The sequence below is a fragment of the Halichoerus grypus genome, chromosome X (assembly GCF_964656455.1).
Source record: "Halichoerus grypus chromosome X, mHalGry1.hap1.1, whole genome shotgun sequence".
Classification (NCBI taxonomy): domain Eukaryota; kingdom Metazoa; phylum Chordata; class Mammalia; order Carnivora; family Phocidae; genus Halichoerus; species Halichoerus grypus.
This window is the reverse complement of record NC_135727.1, coordinates 17735193-17758308: the sequence shown is the minus strand read 5'-3', so window position 1 is coordinate 17758308 and position 23116 is coordinate 17735193. Positions and strand designations below refer to the sequence as shown.

Genomic DNA, 23116 nt, shown 5'->3' with positions numbered 1-23116 from the left:
ACACAGCACATGGTCAGTGATAAGACAGAAGCAAGGGCAGCATTCTAAGGGGTGAGAGGGTAGGTCAGAGGAAGCTTCCCAGAAGAGACGGTGCCATAAGCTCAGGCTTACAAGGCCAGCAGGAGTTGAAGTCAGAAAAGAAGCTGGCAAGGAGGGGGCCAAGGGAAAAGAAGCAGCACGAGCAGAGATGGAGCAGGGACAGCCTGTAGGGCCCCATTGCAGGGTGGGAAGTACAAGCAACCGCTCAGGCTGGGGGGGGCGGGGAATGGGTCAGAAGAGCCCACGAGGCCGAGGTGAGCGAGCAAGGGCCAGGTGATGCAGTCTTGAAGCCAGGCTAAGGAGCCTGTGGAACCACTTAAGGGAATGCTAAGCAGAGGGGTGACATGATCATATTTGCCTGAGGAACAGATCTCTCCGGCAACTTTGTGGATTGTGGAGAATGGTTTGGAGAAGAAAGAGGATTGGAAGCAAGTTAAAACGCTGTGAAAGTCATCCAGACCAGAAGCGATAAAGGCCCAGGGCAGAGGAGATGTGTGTGGAAGGGAAAAAAAACTAGCAGCGGTATTTGGGGAGGAGAATGAAAAAGGCTTAGTGACCTGGTGGATGTGGGGGCTGGGAGAGGAGTCAAGGACGGAGGGCTCATTCATTCTTTTTTCAACAAACATTTGAGTGCCGCCTATGTATCTGGCATTCTTCTCCTACTTCATAATTTTGCCTGGGGCTAGGCCTGCGCCTGCATTGAACATTTGACAAATGACATATCCACTTTAAAAGAAACACCAATTAAGAGTCATAATTTGGCTGGTGAGTTTGATATGTTCCACCTGTGGAGCCCTGTGACCAAAGGGCAGATTGGAAGGCAAGCATTGATTGAATTTCATGACCTCGCAGAGGAAGACATGACCTCCCATAAATTCATGATCTTCCAGAGCTCATGCAACTAACTACAAAGGCAACAGTTGTTTTCAACTACTGGGTAGTGAGTACCTTGAAATGAGGGACTGAGACCTATTTTTAATATAACCTTCTTTATGTGATACGCTCTGTATGAGCCAGGGGGGTGCTTCCCAAAGTAAAGTGCATGAATCCGTGGTGATAGGTGGGCCAGTGAAGTTTTTGGTTTTTATTTTACTCGATATTTATTTTAATGTGGATTAGAAAAATATATACATGAGTAGCGCACCTAACCCCTGACTGCTTTAGGACAAAGCTAAGTAGATAGTGCTGAAACGAACTGCTTTCAGTGAAAACGTGAGCTGGCTTGAAGAAAAACATGAAAGAGTATTAGGAATATGACGATATGGCAAAACTTGTGGGGTGCTATGTGAATGACCAGGACTAGGGCTAGCTCACAGGCAAACCAGCCCTGAGGTTTGGGGAACTCTTTGGCCTCAAAGCGTCTGCTCCTCCTCCATCCAAGCAGCTTCTTCAAGGCTTTAAGCCAACCTGAGGGAGGAGGGAATAAAAGGGGCTAGGCTTAAGAAGCGGTTCCATTTTTATAAGGGCCTCTCAAAGACTTTCTGGTCTTCCAGCCCCCAAGCGATGACTCTGGCAGTGGAATTTCAGACACCGGGACAGCCCCTGAGGAACAACAGGCTTTGGGTCAGGAACAGCGATCGATCCAGTGCTCTCTGCACATCCAGTGACAACGGAGTTTTACTGACAAACATCCAGTTCCTTTCCCAAAGCCTAAAATCTGTTCCGTTACGTACTCTCCACTGCCCAGATGAGTGACTATGAATTAAGACTGGGTTTTCTTTTTTGCTCTTTTACATAAACAACCATCTTACCCTTCAAGGCTCCCTTCCTCGCGTTAGGAGTCAGGCCAATGACTCATTCTTACTCTTCAGCTGGAAGAGACAAAGAGAAACAATCAGTCGAGAAACACAAAAGGATGTGCTGATTGAGCCAGCGTTCACTTTCTACAATTCATGGTTCTGTGCTTTCAGGCCCCATTGGAAGCATTTAGATGACACCGTTGGGCCCCATTTTCCTCTTTGGACCTCAGAAGAACTTTTCTTCACCTTTCGTTCCTAGTCTCCAGTTTGAAAGAATTCAAGAATTCCCAGCTGTAGCCAGCAGCTATTATCTTGCTGTAGCTGGGAGGAGAGTCTAGTTCCATGGCTCCAAAAGCAGCATAAATCAAGGTTTCTGGGAGAGAGTTAAGAAAGGGTGTTCAGCAGCTGCCGCCATGGGAGGGGCTCATACACAGCCGTGCACGCGGCCACACACGCACACATGGTTTGTCTTGGGCCCGGTTCCCTTTGCCCCCCAGATGATGGCCCGGTTCCCTTTGCCCCCCAGATGATGCCCTCCTCTTCCCACCCCCCTCAGGTGCACAGTGCCTTCTCCTCCTTGCCCTATCCTCAAAACCGGCTTTCAGAGAAGAAACTTGCAGACTCATCTGCCTACAGTCTATCTGCTTGATAGGATATAATGGGGCTGCCCACCCAGGGGTACGGGTATTTTAACAGGGATCAAAGCTTTAAACCAAAGGAACAGAGCTCTCCAAACTGTGGAATTCCAGGCATTCGCCAGTGGGAAGGGAGTGTTTAAACTGAGGGGCAATGAGGCCTTTTTTGGTGCACCTGAAATCACATCATGTAGACAGTTGCTTATATGTTGGACCGCTGCTGCCCCCAGTCAACACGTCCCTAGCCACACCTCTGCACTCCATGGCACACAGCCACTTTGTCTCCCCTTCTCTCGCAGTGTATGAGTCCTTTGTGGGGCAGAGAGGAGGGGAGGCGCCAGGCACACTGATCCCAATTCTCCCAAACATATAAGCTATGATCAGAGAATGAATTATGGTCCTTTGGGAAAGAGCGTTCATTCATTCATCCCAGCCAGCAGGCCAGTGCAATGTAAATGGTAACTTTGTAAGTTGAAAGACTTAAAGCCATTTTGAAAATTGCATAATAATCCCAGGCAGAGTTTGGCTCCATGTGTATGGAAAATTAATAGGGCCGGCTGAGATGCTTGCATTATGAGTTGTGGACGGATAGCCTCTCCTCAGACCAGGGACTATGCTTGGCCCTCACTAAATCCACAAAATATACTGAGGTTCTTGTAAGCTAGAGTCTAAGACTTGGGGGAAAAAATTATTGAAATTTTTATTTGTGGCATCATGTTGATTACCACAAATAAAAAATTATTCTGTTCTGTCTCTGTTTGTATGAGGGATATTGATCTAGATTCCTAACATATTTCTTCATACCCCCAGTCCATTGATTTTTTTTTGATTGGGCAGACATAGTGTATCTATCTATCTATATCTAACATTTTGTCTCTTGCATAGGATATTTGGTTTTCTAAACAATTTAATGGGTTTGTAGTTTGGTGGTTGAGACTATGGTAGCATTAAATCTAAAGGCTGGTGATGCCTGAGGCATGGCAATTCACACATCCTTTGTTTTGCTTTGAATTATCATGGCCCAAAAAACACAGTGGTTCAGGTAATGTAATATATTTATTTTGTCGTATGGTGCGTAGAACCTATAAGTAATTTTACTATGTTTTTGTTTTTTTTTTTTCTGGGTCTTTATGCTCTGGAGCCTAGGTCAACAGAGGATCTCCAACAGTTGAACTCTCACGTTGTTTCCTTCCATCAGGTTCCTTTCTCATCCTCAAAGCTCCCTGAATTCCCAGCAATCTGGGGGAGGAAAATCGACAGCCACCACCACAGATAGCAACTCATGCTTTCTCAACCACCTCTCCCATCCCACTTCCCAAACCCCATCCACAGTTCTAAGTCTTGCGGAATTTCCAAAGTAGCATCTCTCAAGAAAAGGCGATCATCCCCACCCCACCCCTAACTCTATAGACTTATCATAAAGGCTATCCATGAGGGACTGTGTTCCTGAGCAGCAGTGTGGTGGGGGCCTGCAGCCAAAGGAAGGGGAGAGTAGGTACCAAACCATTCTATACCCGTTAGCCCAGCGTCTGCCATATTTGCTGTACCAACACCTGGAGGGACCATTGTCTCCACCATGACTTGTAAGCTTTAGATGAGCACAGGTTCTCATGATGCTTCTCTCTCTATTTCCTCTAGTACAAGTGCTACTCAAAGTGTGGTCTGGGTACTTGTGCTGGTCCCTGCACTGTTTGCTACCGGTCTGTGCCAAGTTTAAGTACAAAAAGGGAGAGTAAGCCTTTAGAAAATTGTATAGCATTTTGATACCACAGCCACATGTAAGCACATGATGAATTGGCCCCACTGTTGAATCTCATAATTGTTTAAAAACGGTCTTGTATTTTGGTTTTATTTCCCAGTTTTTCTAGTCATTCATTTTCATTGTAGTTTCCCCAAGTATTTGTACATGTCAGACAGATAATAAAAAACATATAAAATAAACTAATCCTTTACTACAGCCTGAGAAGCACTGCCCTAGGATGTGCCCAGTGCCATGGTAGTCACTTCGTAAATATTTTTCAAATAAAGCCCTGTGAAGCTTTTCTTTACAAAGATAAATTTCCACCTTCCCTACTTATAGAGAGTTCCTATTAAAATCACAACACGTAAAAACTTTCCGATAATACGTAGCCCATCTGAAGATAAATTTCTCACTAAAAGGTTTCTCCTACAAAAATTTCCCCATAGGAACATTCTTCTTCTTTGGCTCACTTTTATTCAGCAATACTCAGAAGAGAGTAAATATGGTTTTTGTGAGATTTTGCGTCTCAGTAGATCTTGGTGTAAATTGCAAAACAGAAGTTGAACTCCACAGCTTTCGTATATTATTTTACCGATTATCCACCCACCCCCCAGATTTTATATTTTTTCTGTTGTAAATGAAGGAGATGCTAGCCTGTGTACCAAAACCTATCTTCTTAGAGCAAGATGATAAGATCCAGAGGGAAGTACTGCTTCCTTGGAATGCCTTCATCTCATTCATCCTTACAACATGTCAGAAGCATAGCAAGTCTCCCCTGCCATAAATAAATTGCATGTCATTACTCAGAAGATTTAAGCTCTGTTGGATGTCTCCAGTCCTCCTCTAACTCCTGTTAAACTTATGGTTAATACCATATGGTTTGTTAGCAGCTTTTTGTCTGCTATTGTTCTAAAGTTGTTTCATGTGGGAGTATCCTGTCTTCCCAAATAGACTGGAATAACGGAAGGAACATAGGACTAGGGAGTCCAAAGAGCTGGTTTCTAATTCTTGTGCTGCCACTCTGAGCATTGTGCCCCTGGATCAGTAGCTTAACATCTCTGAACCCACAGCCTCCTTCCTTAACTTCCAACTGAGGAAGGTGGTCTATATACTCTCTAAGAGTCCTTCTAGCTCTGACAATCTGTGTTTCTGTGACTGTGAACTCCTTGAAGGAAGGAACCCTATACTTCTATACCCCGCTTCTAGAACAGTACCTAGAGCATAGCAGGCCCCCAATACCTATATGTTGAATGGGTGACTGAACACAGCCCTCACAACACACACCCCAACAATGGGGTGCAATCTCCACAGGAGAGTCTTGAGAAATATTTGTTGGTCCATCAGTGCTCTTCTTAAAGTACTGTGTACAACATTTAGAATCTAATTTTTTCTCCTAACGAGCAGCCCAGCCATGCTTGTTGTAAGCAATATTGCAAGAGTGGAGATACAAACAGACATACTTCTATCGTATTTTCTTTATCTCCAGAAATCTCAGTCAGAGATTTTTAGAATTATGTCATTAAAATCTTTACGTAACTGAGGCTTTGATGTTGACTCTTTAAGATTGTGAAGTACTGACGGTAAGAGACTATGTTTATCTGAATCTTGCTGCATGGGGGTCTAACAGGTTACTATATTGGCTGGAAATGATGGTAGTAAACTTTGAGGAGGGTTTATTATCAATTTTTCCCTGTTGAAAGACCTGTGTCAATCCTTTCTATGGAAATCTTTCTGAGATGTAGTGCATATTTCCCTGCCTTACTAAACAAAGTACAGGAAATCTAATCTATTCTTGCTGCTCTGTTCTCTCATATTTAACTTGTGTACGATGTTGTGAATATATAGAAATGGTGATACATTGGAGCCGAATCTGTGCTGGGCCTATGACACATCATGAAACTTGCTTTCTTAAAAACAAGCACAATAAAAATCCCCTGTATGATTTGTCTCTTCCTTTTTTTTTTTTTTTTTATTTATTTGACAGAGAGAGACACAGTGAGAGAGGGAACACAAGCAGGGGGAGTGGGAGAGGGAGAAGCAGGCTTCCTGCTGAGCAGAGAGCCCGATGTGGGGCTCGATCCCAGGATCCTGGAACCATGACCTGAGCCGAAGGCAGATGCTTAACTACTGAGCCACCCAGGCGCCCCTGTCTCTTCCTCTTTAATGTATGCTATAGAACATATAGAGATCCAAACCCTCCTGCATGAGTCTGATTTTTACAAATTGTAATTCTGGAATGAAAGGCCCTTCATAGGCTGTTCCTTTGCTGTCAATACTTGTAACGAGTAACTTCAACCATCCGGTCAGTTTCAACCCACTCTTTAGTTTACTTGTTTTAACTGATGTTGCAACACGGTGATGACAAGAGTCCCTGCAGCATGGTGGAGTGAGTGTGGGTTCTGGAGTCAGATAGTCCTGAGTCCAAATTCCAGCTCTGTTACTTACTAGCTGAGTGACCTTAGGCCAGCCGCCCTACGTGGCTGAGGCTTCACTTACAAAATAAGGATTAAAGGGGCGCCTGGGTGGCTCAGTTGGTTGGGTGTGTGACTTTGGCTCGGGTTGTGATCCCAGGGTTCTGGGGTTGAGCCTCACGTCGGGCTCCCTGCTCAGCGGGAAGCCTGCTTCTCCCTCTGCCTGCCGCTCTCCCTGCTTGTGCTCTCTCCCTCTCTCCGTGTCAAATAAATAAATACAATCTTTTAAAAAATAAGGATTAAAAGCTTAATCTTTGGTTGATGAATTGATGGGTGGGTAAATTCATGTGATAATACAAATATAGTACAGGTAGCCAGGATACTGGTGTCCACTGCAATATTCCTTCGGCTTCTCTGTATGCTAGGAAAAACATAACCTTGCAAGGTCTTTGTGAGGACTAGAGATAATATAGGTAAATTGTCTGGCACAGTGTAGGTATTCACATTATCCTATGAACTTGAAGGCTATTTCTTTTAAGGGCCATCAAAGCCAGGTTTTCTGTCTGTTTTTTGTTTTTAATACAGATTGCCTTATTTTTTACGAACAACATTTATTGACCCATCACTATGTTCTAAGCGCTGTTGATACAGCGATTAGGGCAAAATTCTTACCCTCGTGGTCCTTATCCAGGTTTGTTTTTAACCACCAGAGTGATGAGGCCTAACTGAGATCTTGCATTTTTCGTTGGGAGTTCATTGGCAGGTTTACCACAGTGCCAGTTTTGGGGCGTGCCAGATTATCAAGATTTTACAGGATTCAAAAGTTTGAGGGGGGCATATGCTCTCAGAGGGTCTCCTTTAACTACACGCTGCTGGCTCCTGCTCAACCCTCCCGCAGCCTCCCTTAAAACAGGTCCATGTGGAGGGTGTAAGAGCTGAACGGTGCTCAGTGATGGCCGGGCTCCAGCAAGAGACCTGACACAGGCCCAGGAATTCTCAGACACCGATTTGCCTTTCCATTTCCCGGGGCTTAACCTCTGTCGCTTGGCCTCCCCAATTACAATTACATTTCCAGACCCTTTTTTTGGCCTTACCCTCAATTCCCAGCCTTCGTAATGGCTCGTATTTCCTGGATGTAACTACAGGAGCTCAAATTCACTTCTGAAAAAAAGCTTTCAAACTTGAGCTTGCAGCCAGATCTACCCCAGTTTTAAACTTCACAGTCATATTCACATATACTCATACCATTTCTAATTTACTGCTGTACAGAAATATCATGCTGTATTTACTTTTCTTTTTTTCTGCTCGATACTAGGCAACGAACTGACTCCTCTTCAGAGGAAAAAGGCCAAATGATTTCTTGACAACTGGAAACAAGGCCAGGCTCTCGGCAGATAGTCTATATGTGGAGGGAAAACATTTCTCCCACATGTGGAAGGGAAAGTTCATCTTCCTCAGTGTAACTGCTCCTATGGCAAAAAGGTCATTTAATCACACGCCGGCAGCTAGACAAGATGATAATATAAAGCAGGATTCTGTGTGCTTCTAAACCATCTGGGGTTTATCAGATGCCCCTACAACACTCAAGGATGGGAAACCCTGAGACAGTTAAGGAGAAAAAAATTAAAGAATGAAGGATGGATTTGCCTATCGCCCCTTTGTCTCTTCTCACAGGCACTGTTTAGTTCTTGACTCTGAGATGAGCAGATCAACAGAGGATCTTTTCTCTGAGCAGTTGTGTTTGCACCTGAAGCAGCCATGATTCTGGAATCCGGGGAGAAGATCTGTCTCACTTTAGTTTTGCTGCAAAACAGGACTTGCACTATTAGCAATATACCTTGAATACACTCACAGCATCACTGATATTAACAGAACGTTAAGCCTGCCAAGTTTCCTTACCCCTGTACTAATCTTATTATGCGTTCTTCAAACTGAGGCAATATATCCATTCATACCATTTTTTTTTTCCTTAGAATTTGATCTTTCAGGGTGTTTACATCCAAGAAACGGGGATTAAAGGGATGGTACCACGTAGGGCAATTTGGGAGCCTGACAACGCACCTCTGGATCTGAGAAGAAAGGGCCCAGCTTCCAGGACCGCCTAATCACCCCAGTTAACTTGTCTCCTTTCCAACTCTCTTACACTTGTTTTAGACTTCACGCTTCTCACAAAGGGCTTCCCCATACCTTATCCGGATTGTTCTTCCCAACAGCCCCATGAGACAGACCAGACATGCAAGTATTATCACCCCCGTAACATTGATGAGAAAACCTCCGAGATTCAAAGACATAACGTGATGATTCCAAGATCACATAGCAGGTCAGCCATGGAGACGGGACCATACCCAAGTCATATCTGTCCATTTCTAAAAGATACAAAAATAAAAACTCCCAACAAGCCATGTGGCAGTGGTTTCAAACCTAAATGTCATAGGCAGAAACTTTTGAATGTTATCCAGATGTCTTTGAAAGGCTCAGGGGAATCGATACTCACCTTCCAAGAGCCAGGCCTGAAAAATGCCATGTTATGAAACACAATGCCCATTTAGGATTTACTAGATGAGAGAGAAAAGTCGGGGACCATATAGACCGGGCCAGGTTTCAGAACGTTTCTTGTTGCTCTTCACTTTCCTGCAAACAATGACCTTTGCACAAGATAGAAGAGATACAGTGTTGGCTGTGGAAAAGCGAGTTTGTTTCAGACGATTCACTCCCAATTTGTGGGCGGGGGGGGGGGCAGAAAGTGGGAGACGCTTTGGAAATCACCCTGCAGTTGGATTTTAAATGTTTGGAGAACCTTTTCCTCCTTGTAGGTGAAAAGCCTCAAGTGGTTCAGGGAAAGTCTGGCTCTGTTTTACTTTCATCCTGTTATCAGGAAGGTAAATGAAGAAATCAAAAGGAGAAGTCCAAATGAAGTAGCCTTTGAAAGCCTCTGAAATCGCACTTCCTCGGGCCAGTGGAATTTGACAGCTAATTATGGAGACTATCGATGATACAAAACTCAGAATTTCTCCGAATGTAGTAGTGACACGCCTGGGTAGGGAGAGCTGCTTACATTCACTACAGGAAATCCACAGCTTCCCTGAGGAAAAGTGGTTCCACGGGTCAGAGTCAGGCCTCATGCTTGGAATTAGGGGGTACAGGTCCGACCGAAGCCCTCTTTTTCCTACCTTGCCTTCGCAGACAGAGAGGAGCACAGAGTCCCTCAAAGGAGAGCTCCCCACAGGAAGGAAAAGTGAGCCTAAGAGGGGGCTAAACCTATGAAGCTGACGTGCCAGAATCCCTCCACAGGCCACCCAAGCAGTGAAGAAATTCATGGAGAGAAAGAAAGAAAAGACCCACAGCCGTGAGCAGAGCCAGCTGGGAGGGATGTTATTACTTTATTTCTGTTTTCTTAACTATGTGTGTGTGTGTGTGTGTGCATGCGCGCGCGTGCATGTGCGTGCGTGTGTGTTGAGGATTGATTGCAGAAAATGTCTGAATCCACGGCCCTCAAGATGGAAACTTTTGTTGATATAATTTCTCCTAACTTTCCTACACCTTCCTTCCCCTCCACTCCGGTTCCCCAGTGGCTATCAAGAGCTGTATATATCTGACCACAAAACATCCAGTCAGTTCAAGTCAAAAATGCAGCCAGCCATCTGGATTGACTCAAACTCTGTCTACACACACCAATTGGCTTGGGGGTAAAAAAATGTAATTCAGTGGAACAACTGGTTATTTTTAAAACAACGAGTTGAATTCAGACAACCATCCAATTAGTTGATTTCAAAATGCCTGTTTGGCGACATGAAAAGGGTTTTTTTTTTTTTTTTTTTCCAAAGGGCCTTGTGTGTGCATAAACAACCTGAACGCTATTAAATTGACGAGCTATTTTAGAATCAAGTAGATAAGGCCAAAGCGGCTGGCCTCTGTTTATAAAGGGAAAACCTGTTAGAGTAGCAGTCCATCAAACACTCCAGAGGGTGACACCTTCTCTTGCAAGGATGCAGTCTGTCCCTCGACAGCAGGGTAGACATACCCCTCTTTGTAGCTCAAGCACCTCGTTCCTTTTTTACAGAAACCTCCCGGGCGCCTCCTTCCTGGACGCGCCACGCTAGCCGGAAAGAAGGCCGCAGATTCAAACAAACTCGCAGAGGCAGACGGGCTTGGGTTAGCTCTCGCCACGTACCATTCCCTAACGCACACCAAGACGGGGACTCGATTCTCTCTCGCCTCTCCCGGGTGGAAAGGAAGCCTCCTCGGAGCCCTCTGACCCACTCCGGAGTGGGTTGGGTCCGTGGAAACTGCACGGCTCTATCTCCCTGAGCTTTTCCCCCCCTGAAATGTGAAAGTTCTCGTCTTGTGTCACATTGCTAAGAAATGATTTAAGCAAAAAAAGGGCGGGGGGGAGGAAGGTCTCCTCCTGAAGAGAATTTTATTTGCACTCCCCATGCTTTGTCATAAAGGGCATTGAACCGTGTTAATCATATAAGAAGTTTTAGAGAAGCTCTCTTTTTCACATTAGGCTTAAAACATCACCCCTGAGGTGGTGCTGATGGTTCCCTTAGAAAAGATTTCTTTGACATCTAAGACACAAAGGACTTCAGCAAACGCGCTCGGCGTTAAATGAGTGGCGCTAAGTGCTGACTCTCCATCCCCAGTGACAAGCATTGACTAAGTGAGACTTTTGTTACTGCAAATGTCTTACTTGGGTGTGTCTTAATCCCGAATGTTGTGGAGGTTTTGTTTTAGTGTGTGTGTGTGTGTGTGTGTGTGTGTGTGTGTCTGTGTGTCTGTGTCTCTGTGTCTGTGTGTGTGTGTTTAAACATTTATTTTATCAGAAAGGATCCTCACAATGGAAGCACTCATAGCCATCTCTGTGGCTGAGTCTTTAGGTTTAAGACTGGCTAAGCAGCCCCAGGTAGAAGTGTTTGCACAGCTACAGAAGGATAGAATCCCAGCCCCCGAGTTGGAAGGGGCCCCATTAAGCCAGTCCTTGCCTTCAGGCATCCAAGCCAGAGGAATAGCCACCCTTTCTTTAAGATCTCCAAGGACAAAAACTCCACACGTAGCTCTTTTGTTACCAAGAATATGTGAACTGTAAAACATATTTACAAGGGAAGAATATTATAATCCATATTTAAATGATTTCCTTGCTTCCGTATTTGCCTTCGTGAGTTTTAAAAAATGAATAAACAACAAAATGTCCTTTTCCCTTGGGGGAAAAAAATCCTTTCAATAGAAGCATTTCTCCTCTTTTTGAGGATCCACACGAGACATTTCTCTCAGGAAATTCTATCAGAAACTGTGATGTCTCTCCTAAGAAAGCAGGTCTGCTTTTATCTTATGGATGCTCTGAATCAAGAGCTTTGGCTTCCTTTGGCTGTTAGAAAGCTCACAGCCACATTTGTAATCAATGAACAGGACCCAATCAGCGTCACCATGCTTTCCCTCCCTTATCTTCTCTTCATCCAAACTTCTTCCCTTGGTTGTATCTTTTGTTGTGGTTCCTGGGCTTTGGGGTTGGTTTGTTTTGATGTCTGTAAGTAGTTTAGTGACACAGTTAAGAGTAGCAGAGACCTCCGCTTGGATCCCAGCTCTGCCCTTTCCTAGCTTCCCTTCCCCGAGTCTCAGTTTCCCAATCTGTAAAGTGGGGGTTGTTGTCGGCGTTAAATGAGAGAACGCATGTGCCGTATCAAGCCGACAGTAAACAATTCGGTTATTTACTAGTATAACTTTGCTACTGCCTTAAATCATTTCGGGAGCAAGCAGGGCAAAAACTGATTGTTTATTCCCCCAATCCAATTTCCCATCTTTTATCCCTTTTCCCCTTTTTTCTTTTGCATGACTTGTCTTCCGAGTGAAATCACTTGTTGCTGTTTTCACACTTTGCCAGAACTCCTTCTACTACATTACTCGACAGTGCTTCCCAGACTTGCTTGATCTTAAGAATCAACAGAAGCGCTTATTACAAATACAGATTCTGACTCTTTAGACACCTAAAATTATTTTATAAACAAGCAGTCTGAGATCAGATGTTTCTGGGACTGAAGATGTTGGATGTCATCATCGGCTTTTTCAACAATACACGCCACGTTGTCTGTACTTTTCGCCAAGAATCTAATCACAAACTTCCAAACTTGCTTTCTCTGTAGTGAGCGTCCCTCTAACATTTTCATTTTGTTCTCTTGTTTTTCCTTCAGTGACTCTTTATACAACTTCTAATTCTTTGACTTCCCGTCCCACCCCTGTGCGAGGCTGTGTCTGTCCAGTTCCTGATGCACCCCCCTTTTGTAAGAGCATGTCCTTCAGCACACCTCACCCCCCACACTCCTTTGGATGAGGTATATCAGAGCTAAAGTTGTCAGCCTCTCTGTATCTTTTCATGACTGAAAGTATATCGCCATTAACCAATAGTTACTCAGGAACCATTCCAAACCCTTCTTCAGGAGAAAAACATCTGCAGGCCTTTTTTATTTTATTGGCCTGCTTGATGGCTCTACAACACAGTGAAGAAGGAGCCCCACCCTCCACAAGTCTCTTCATCCTGCTGGGGAAGCCATACACAGTTGAGAGACCAAAAAGTCCAAAAAGAAAAAAAAAGATTTTATCCGCCTTCCTCTGTTTTCCATGGATGAATGCCAAATCCCTCATACTTAAACTTTTCCCCCCTTCCTTTATTTTGCCTGCCAGTTTTCCTTTGAATGAATGAATAAATTGTCCACCCCTCCAAATTTTCTCAATAATCTACCTCTGTAGCTCATTGCAATGTTTAATAACCTTGGTAATAAAAAAGAAGGAAGGAAGGAAGGAAGGAAGGAAGGAAGGAAGGAAGGAAGGAAGGAAGGGAGGGAGGGAGGGAGGAAGGAAGGAAAGTCTTGCCTACTAAAATGCTGAAAGCTCTTTAGCGTTATCTTAAGACTGGTTCGGCTGTTTCCCCTTGTTACATGTACATTGCCAGGATAGTACGAGTATTTTCAAGATGAATTCTCTGCCAAAAGATCTTGCCACTGAGTCATCACCATCCTCATCTTTTCTCAAAATGTGAGCAAGTCTCGGCAGCACTTCATTCACGCTAGTAAACACCACCTAAGGAAAGAAAGAATCGGCTTCGAGAACATGCATCCTCATTGAAACGAAAGTTTACGGAGTGCCTACTCAGGGCCCGGCACTGCATTAGCCCCAGAGATAGAAAGAAGGGCTTGCCTTCAGGCACACACGCACACACATGTACTCCCGTGTGTAACATCCGGAGAAGGGGCGCAGACTGGAAACATTACTGGAATTCCAGGGAGGGTGCAATTCTCCCCCAAGGGCCCTGGGTAGTCACAAAAGGTAAGACTCCGAGCCCTGAAGAAAGGGTAGCAGAGAGCCTGACGGAATTAATGTGGACAAAGACCAGGAAACAGGAATGAAAATAGTTTCAGCTATTTGAGGGGGAAACAATTAGGAGACCATTTGCCGAGGGCAGACAGTTTGTGTAGACTAGAAGACGAGTGGTAGATAATAATGGGGCGGTGGACCTTAGTCTGCTTGGAGAGGGCCTTGAATGCTAGGCTAATTAGCGTAGCCTTAGCCTATAAGCAATAAGGAGCGCCGCCCTCACAGATAAAAGAAAACAGGAGACCCCTGGGGCTTCTGGGTACCTTCAAGGAAAGAAGCAGGGACATTGATTACAAGAACTTTGTGAAATGTCTTGAGTTTTTATCACTGTTCATATTTGTGACTTTGTTCTTCCCCTGTGGTGTCGGCGCCATTGGGGATGACAGCAAGGAGAGGAGAGCTAGAGAGCCTAATCCTGTCCCCAAAGGCCAGACGGAGGCGGAAAGGACCCTAAGAAATGGACTAACTGGAGGTGGTTTCAGAAGTAGGAAGACAGACCAGGAAAATCACTGGGGCTCACAGAAGAGGGAAGAGATGTGGCCTCTTTGGAGTCAGCGTGGAATTGCAAAATGCCTTTGAGGGCTTAACTGTGAGGAACCTCAGCCATTTCCCTCCCAGCTCCACTGTTCCAGCAGTGTCTCGCATGCTATTTTAGAGAAGCGGAATTTAAGGGGCACCGTTGAATGAATGCCCCATTTTGTGAACCCCAGAGAGCCCTGAGATGACTCTGTACCTACAATTGACCCTTGAACTACACGGGGTTAGGGGTGACGACCCCCCATGCAGTAGAAAATCCACATACGACTTTTGACTTCCCAAAAACTTAACAACTGTTGACCAGAAGCCTTACTAATAACGTAAACCGTCAATTAGCACATATTTTGTATGTTATATGTATTCTATACTGTATTCTCACAATAAAGTAAGCTAGTAAAAAAATGTTATGGAGAGAGTACTTGAAAAAATCACATGGAAGAGAAAATACGCGTACAGTACTGTGCTGTATTTATTGCAAAAAAAAAAAAATCCATATCTGAGCAGACCCACGCTTTTCAGACTCGTGCTGTTCAAGCGTCAACCTGGCTGAACTAGCTAGGATTGACTGAGTACCAGGGAACACGTAGGTTGATTCCTTGAGCCTCCTAATTCAAAGGTTCTGCTTGGACAATAGTGGCTCCGCATCTCCTCATTCACATTTGAGGCAAAAGTGAAACAACAACAAGAACAAAATTCTTTTCAGCCAAGAGTTGATCGTGTCCTGCTAAGGTAAGAGTTGATCTGCTCTCCTCCTGATTCAATATGGCTTCAGTATTGTGAATGGGCAGCTCTCTGTCCAGGACCACTTGGAAAAGGCTTCTGTCTCTAACGATCTTCATTTCTCACTGAGCTGCTCTCTCTGAGTCCTAAATTCACCCCTGTCTCCCTTTGCAAGCAGGGGATTGCCAGTGTTTGGCTGATAGGGCACAAAGTGATTGAGAAAGACCCTGTTGCCTCCCTTCATCCACTCTGCCCCTTAGCCAAGCAGACAGGAAACACTGCTTTCTTCACTGACTTGTGATCACTTTCATGAGCATTTTGTCCGAGCTACACATTAGATCCTCAATAGCATTTGCTGAACAGGTGAACAAATGAATGCCAGGTACTATCCTAGGTTATGGGCATCTGCCAGTCAAGAAGACGATAGACAGAAATCCCCACTTTTATGGAGATTACATTATAGTGATAGAAAAGAAGGGACCATAAAGTTCCAAGTTATGTCAGACACAGCACTGAGCACATGAGAACTACTCAATAGATAATGTAGTGAAAAGAGAGACTCTAATATAATAACGCATCTAGTTTATGTCTCTCCTCCTCCTCAGTCTCATTAAACAACACTGATTATCCTCAAAAAGTTAAAAAGAGAGTCACCATATGATCCAGCAATTCCATTCTTAGGTATATGCCCAAGAGAACTGAAAGCGGAAGCTTGAGCAGATATGTGTATGCCCATACAGTATTTTTTGCAAGAGCCAAAAGGTGGAAACAACCCTAGCGTCCATCGACGGATGAATAGACAAACAAAATGTGGTCTATGCATACAAATGGAATATTATTCAGCCTTTAAAAGGACAGAAATTCTGACATATGCCACAGTGTGTATAAAGCTTGAAGACATTATGCTAAGTGAAATAAGCTAGTCACAAAAGACTAATACAGTATGACTGCACTTAAATGAGGTGTCTGGAGTAGGGAAATTCATAGAGACAGAAAGTAGAATGGTTGGTTGCCGGGGGCTAGGGGGGTGGGAGGAACGGAGAGTAACTATATAATGGGTATAGAGTTTCAGTTCTGCAAGATGAGAAAGCTCTAGAGATCTGTTGCACAACAATGAGAAGGTATTTAACACTACTGGCCTATACACTTAAAAATGGTTATGATGGTAACTTTCATGATAGGTGTATTTGAAATGATGATATGTGTAATTAAAAATTGTTTTAAACACTTGTTGAACACTCGTTTGTGAGAATTGTACAAAGATTAACAAACATGAGCGCTTTGCTGGAGTTTACATTGTAATACAGACCCTTCATGATGTGGCCAGGCGTGTCAAGGCCACACAGACAAGAGAACACAAACATTCAACCCAGATATGGAGAGGCAGCTGGATATTTACATTACCTAACAGAGCAAAGGTGAGTGCATTTGGGGATGGAAGGAGGGCAGGCTGTCCACACAGTATGATTTGCCCGGATGCTGCTCCTGATCCGTTTCTCCAAACTTTATCAACGAACGCCATTGCCCATCATACATTGCAAAATTACAGTTCTTTCTTTCCAATCCTGAAGGATTAGGATCTTCCACAATTCCTCATAAGTAGGCAAATAACCCAGGGAGGGACAAGAATGGGTTTGAGCTAACAGTTTGCTCCCTGTTTTATATTACAGCACTCCAGGACGAGAGGCGAAGAAGTGGGGTAGGAAAGGAGATGGGTGGGCAAACAAAGTCAACTTCCCACTTTGACGCCCAAGTGAAGGAGACTGGGGATGCAAAAGATATTGATGTGACAAGTCCACATGCAGACAGGTTTACGGGGGCTGTCCTCCCCACAGGTAATCAAGAGCAAAGGAAAAACCCGTTTCCAAACGTTCGCACTGCCCAGCCTCCAGAGGTAGTGATCTCCTTCCTAATGCCAGAAGTATTCCAGCGGAGGCTGGCGTGGCGATGGGGATATTTTTTCCAACTCCGTATTCTGTGTCTCTCTTGACAGAGACCTCTGGGTGAACCTCCTTTTCCCCCACCAGGCCAGCCACGCCTCAATCCCTCAGGTGCTTGTGGCAGCTGTGTGGGGAAGATTCTAGGGAGAGATCTCTTTGCACTTTCCATGAAGAAAGAGTCTGCTGGACAGGATTCTTTAAACCACATCACAAATGCATTTTCATCTCCTTAAAGGAACAAATTGTTTTTAAGGACTTCAGCACATTGTTTATGAGTCAATGGAAACTGCTAATAACAAATGGGTCTTATCTATTCACGAAAGCAAGTCTCTGAGGGTCTCTCTTGGGAACCACTGCGAGCAGTTAGTTTGAGTTATTGTACACATAGACTTCAGCTAATAAAAGGGCATGTTTTAAAACATTCCAGAATTCCAACCTGTCACTAATTCAGATTGGTCTGCCTGCCCCCACCCCCATTAGTCCAAATAGATGAGATTTTGCTGAGGCAGATTTTCGAGTCCTTTGCAAATGGTAAAGCAAAAGAGGGGACTTCTCCCCCCTCTCCCTCTCTTAATTTGAGACACATTGTTTGACATCTCACTATTAGGATCAATAGGTGACAATTTCTTCCCACTTGTTATTTACCTTGGTTCCCATTAGCAAGTTGCATTACAACAAGAATGAGTCCTGACTTTCTTGCTTAGTGCCAAACAGCTTTGTTTTTCCATAGACTGACTCTCTTTTGGTTCCATAAAGGTCATTATTAAGCTAATGCCAACTTATTTTTTTAAAAGATTTTATTTATACATTTGACAGAGAGAGAGGGAACAAGCAGGGTGAGCGGCAGGGAGAGGGAAAGGGAGAAGCAGCTCCCCGCTGAGCAAGGAGCCCGACCCAACCCGACTTGGGGCTTGATCCCAGCACCCCAGGATCATGACCTGAGCCGAAGGCAGACACTTAACCGACTGAGCCACCCAGGCGCCCCTAGCTAATGCCAAATTAAATTACCTTTCATTCATTTATAAATGGAAAGCACAAATGCTCATCAGTGGCATAACTTAGAAGTATCAAAGAAGATGCTCTGGCCAATCACTCTCTTCAAAACAATCCTGTGGATTGCAATACTTGTGATATGCTATTTTTGAATAGTGTTTTCCAAAATAACAAGCTATAAACCACATGGTCAAAAAAAAAAAGCCATAAGCTATTTAATATTTAAGGGACTTGTGGGAAAACAATATTTCAATGTATATTTAGGTTTTTTTAATCAGCTAAAGAGCACTTCAGCTCTAAAGCCTGTAGGAACCCACCACACCAAGGTTCCAGGCTTAACGCAGCAGCTGGAGTTTCCCAGGAAGACATGGAACCAGGTGCAGAAGCTTCAAATAAGTCTTTGGTTTCCTATATACATGTCAGTTGATTGTTGTGTTGGCTTCCTGTATCACAGAAATTGTGACTTGCTGATGGGAAAGCATTTTGAGAGCCACAGGAATAAAAAAGGAACAGAGATGCTCCTCTGGTTCTGGTTCTAGGCAACAGAAAGGGAGTGCAGAGACTGTGGAGATGTGAGCTCCCCTGGCTGGCATCAGGTCAGAAGTGTGACCGACTGACGGTCTGAGGCAGTTTGGTGCTGAGGGGAAGGCCTTGTGGACGGGGCTTTGTAGCCCAGAGACTTTATCATCCCTCACCTCCCAGCATGCACCTGATGAAATAAGCTTTAAAAGCTTATGAGGCAGGCAGCTTTTAACAACAAAGGGATTCCTCGTCCAAGAAGTTTCCGGCCTGAGATGACACGTGTAGTACAGAAATGCTCCATTGTTAATCAACCAAATGTATGCATTAACTGAGGGATAGAAGAGCATACGCATTTTAGCGTCAAAGGCAAAGTCAATGAATTTGAGACGCACAATCTTACAATTAAGACTTCAAAACCAATTTTCAAAGTACAAGTAGCTACAAGCCAACAGAAGAGGGCTGAAGTAAAGGCAGGGTCAATGATACTGTGGCCACCGCAGCAGAATCTTAGGGAGGCACTGTTCTTATTTAAAGGGTTCTTTTTGTCCGGGCAATTGAAATCCGCCACCTCCTCTATGAAGTCCTTCCCGTCGCTGACTCTTTCCCTGGCTAAAATATGGGTCACTCTTTGCTTTAGGCCTCACTCTGCCCTGACGGAGTGAGACCATGGAGGAGTGAGACCATGATGCTCCCCATCACGCCACCCCTAACAACGGACCGCATTTCTGTTTTCATGCCTGTGTCCTCACTAGCCCTCTAGTACTTTGAGGACAACGTCTTGGTCTTTTGTGTGTCTCCATCACCCTAGCTCAGTACCTGGCACATAGTAGGTGCTCAATACGTTTTTTTCGAATGGATGGTATCCCATAATGCCCTGTGGTAAAGAGAGCACCCACTAAACAAATGTTCCTGTTAGAGTTATGTCGAGCCAATTTAGGGCCCTGCAGAAGAAAGAGAACTGTAAATTCCCAGCTCCTAAATCAAAGGTTGAAAGCTTGCTCCTCCCTAGCCATAGCTCCTTGATATGGCTCCTGATTAATAATCTGTTACATCCTCAAAAGGGGTCATTTTAAGGTAACCCACCAGAGCTCCCATGACCTACTGACCTTGTTATATCACCAAAAAGGAGCTAACTTTGGGTCAAAGGATGGCAGAATACTTTGCTGTGATTCACATATTACCCAGAAAAGTTTGGCTTCCTGGAATTCATAATAAAAATTCCAAATCCCCAGCAATAACTTCCCAACCCCACATTCCTTGCTAACACAGCAGAGTAACACTTGGATTCTACGCCAGGCCTCCTGACCTTTTGCTAATTGCAAAATAAACAGATCTCCAGTTTAGAGGGGCCTTCTCCTTTTATGGGCTCCCTGCAGTGTAGGCACTGCTTGAATGGTATTTATTTCTGCCATATTTGCTTTCCAACACTTGTTCAGAGCAGGAGGCAGGTGTCTGGGAATGGAAAGAATAGGGATTGGAACAAGAGGAAAGAAGCAGGTGCCCTAACGTCCTGAATGAAGTGCCCAATTTATTCCTCAGAAGAGGCTAAGGTCCTAGGAGGATGTGTGCAGATGAAATTTTATTTTAAAAAATTTCAACAAGTATTTCTGAGCCCCTACTCTCGTGCCTAGCCCTGCCCTCACATAACTCACTGTCAGGTAGGGGAAACAGACATGTTAAAATGTGATAAGCACCATTATGGAAGCACGGACCCAAAGCTGGGAAAGCCCAGAGGATAGATAACAGTCCCCCACTGGCCAGTGCTAGTGATTGGCATAGAAATATGATAGGGAAGGGCGGCAGCAGCATCATGGAGATGTGGCCTCCTCTGTTTTTAATAATAATAATTAATAATAATAATTTCTTGGCATATAGTAAATACATAGTGAATGAACTTTAAAATTTTATGATTAGCACTAATCAGACTCCAAGAGACTGACCCATGAAAAACCAGAAAGATAAATACTAATACAGATGTAAGCTAAAGTTCATTCACTATGTATTTACTATATGCCAAGAAATGTTCTCAGTGCTTGGCGTGAATTATCTCATTTAATACTCATCGCAACACAAGGAGAAAAGCACTATCACCAGCTTCATTTTTTAAAAAATAAATAAACAGAGACTCAGAAAGGTTCTGACTTGCCCACACTGGTCAAGTGAAGATTCTTATAAAAGTCTGTCTGATTCTAATGCCCACGTTCTCAACCCCTACACATGTAGTCACTCATTATTTCATAGTGAAAAAGTGAACTGTCGGCTACTGTGTGAGTTCCTTCCCCAAAAAGGAAAATGATGGAAACCGAGTTAAGTCCTGAAGATCGTTTGCTAAGTGTCAAAAGCAGAACAAGGAGCTCAAGAAACATCCTCCATGAAAGAACAGTTACGAGTCCTCAAGCTATGCTGGTCTAGTGAATTAGACTCCTTTACCCCCGCCCAATAGCTCCCAGACTTTGAGTGATCAGCCAGGACGCTCTCTCCTGCCGAAAGCCCAATGATTAAGTCAAACTGAGCATTGCTGCTTTTTCTGTCCTTATGTACCCACATCTGGGCCCTGCCCTGAACCTCAGTCAGTGACTAGGGTCTTAGATACCATCCTTGCTCAATTTCTTCCAGCTGCCCCAGCAAGATCCTCCTCTTTCTAAATCCTCCTCCCTGCCCTAGGGTTGCTCCACTTGCCCGATTGACCCTCCTTGAACTCCTGATGATCAGAATTGTACCAGAATTACCTATTCCTTTTGGACTACCCAGCTATCCTCACCAAAGTTCATTAACTTATTCATTTAACTGGTGTTTACTGGGTGCCTACCAGGTGCCCAGCACTGTGCTAGGGGCTTGAGGGACAAAAAGGAGGGACGTCTTATGCTACCATGATGCCAATGTCACTCCGGGCTTAGGAGATAGTACAAAAATGACCAAGGTTTATCAGTTAAGGTCTGGGCAGGAAAAAGATGGCACCCTCAGACTGAGTAATCTGGGGGAGAATTTCATAAAGGGGCTACTTACAAAGGTGTGGGTAGAGAGTGGAACCTTCACAAGAGATGGGGTCATACCTGGGAGGTAGTAAGTGCAGGGCACTCTTACCCACCCAGGGCCAAGGAGAGGGAGCGGTGTGTAGAGTGTGCTTTACAGGACGCTGCGGCCTTCTGTAGAGAGAGACAGCCACTGCCGGTCCTCAGTCCATCAGGAGACAGCCTGGGGAATAAACACTCCAGCTTCACTCTCCTCCCGCCCTCCAATCCCCAGCTGCTGCCAAACACAACCAGAAGTCAGGAGGCAAGGGAGTCCATGAATGCAATCCATATGGGTCAGCCTCCTGTGAAGGGTGAAGAGCGGATCTGGACATCCAGTAACACTATGCAACTGCATTATTTCCTCCCTGGCCCCAGTCTGCTCCGCTTAGGATTCCTTCCACTTCCCCCTCCTCCTTATTCCACCCTGCCAAAGATTCCGCTTCTTGTATGGTTACGCCGAGCCATCCCAGTCTTTACAGTACGCGAGCTTTCCGAAGACCCCATGACGATTTAACGACAAAACCAGATCACAGACCTGAGACCCTGTTTCTGTTTCTTTCTACTTCATTCTCCATAAGACAGTGAAGTACTAACATGATGAGGATGATGCTAACGATGACGATAGCTGTCATTTTTTAAATTCTCGTGATGGGCCGGGAACTAGGCTGTTTTACATAGAATGCCTCCCTAGGTGTCTAATCTCAGGCAGGAAAAAACCCCTGACTTCCGGTAGACAAGTGAGAATAAAGACCAACTTCTTACCTTTACAGACAGCAGAACATTTTTGTGGGTCCCATTGCCATTCTGCCTCTGTCACCCTTGAATGGCTGTGTACCAGATGCAAAGAGGATGTAGTTAACACATTCTAATTATGGGCTCTAGGAAGAGAGCTGCTTTTATGGAATGTACTCCCGCTGCCACTTTGGCTTCTGTCGCAGAGGCTGCTGAGTATGTTAAATGCTCTCCAAATGCCCAAGGGGCACCCTCAAGGTTTGAACGTGCAAACACAGGAGCTTAATTATGGATCCTGAGAACCAGAATGATTCCATTTACAGCCTTAAAGTCCTGAAAGGCGATATAAGTGTTTAGGGGAAAACTCAAACTGCACCTAAGGGTCGAGACAGTTGCATCAGTGATTTAACATATCCATCCAGTACAGCTCCCCCAAAAGTTATGGAATCTGTGAAGGAAGCCAACATCTCTACTTGCCAGCCCTGGAGGGGGAGGGGTGTAGGGTGAGAGGAGGCTGAACAGAAGCCCAGCAGGCATAAACACACACACACGCGCGCGCGCGCGCGCATGCACGCGCACACACACAGGGCAGCTTGCCTTTGTTTGCCAAATATTTACCCAATAGTATGTAATCTACATCAGGTCAGGGATTTTTGTCCACACTCCCACCCACCCACTGCAGTATCTCCAACACCCAGCATGGTGCCTAATGTGTAGTACGTGCTCAA

General features: G+C 44.6%; 1 long non-coding RNA gene across 1 annotated transcript; it reads right to left on the bottom strand.

Moving 5' to 3' along the window:
• Positions 1-1120: 1120 nt before the first annotated feature.
• On the bottom strand, positions 1121-21814 carry LOC118518838 (uncharacterized). The gene is made up of 3 exons (XR_013444759.1): positions 21696-21814; positions 1791-1850; positions 1121-1446 (listed from the first exon to the last, which is right to left on the bottom strand). It is a non-coding gene; the product is annotated as an uncharacterized LOC118518838 (long non-coding RNA).
• Between the last annotated feature and the right edge of the window lie 1302 nt (positions 21815-23116).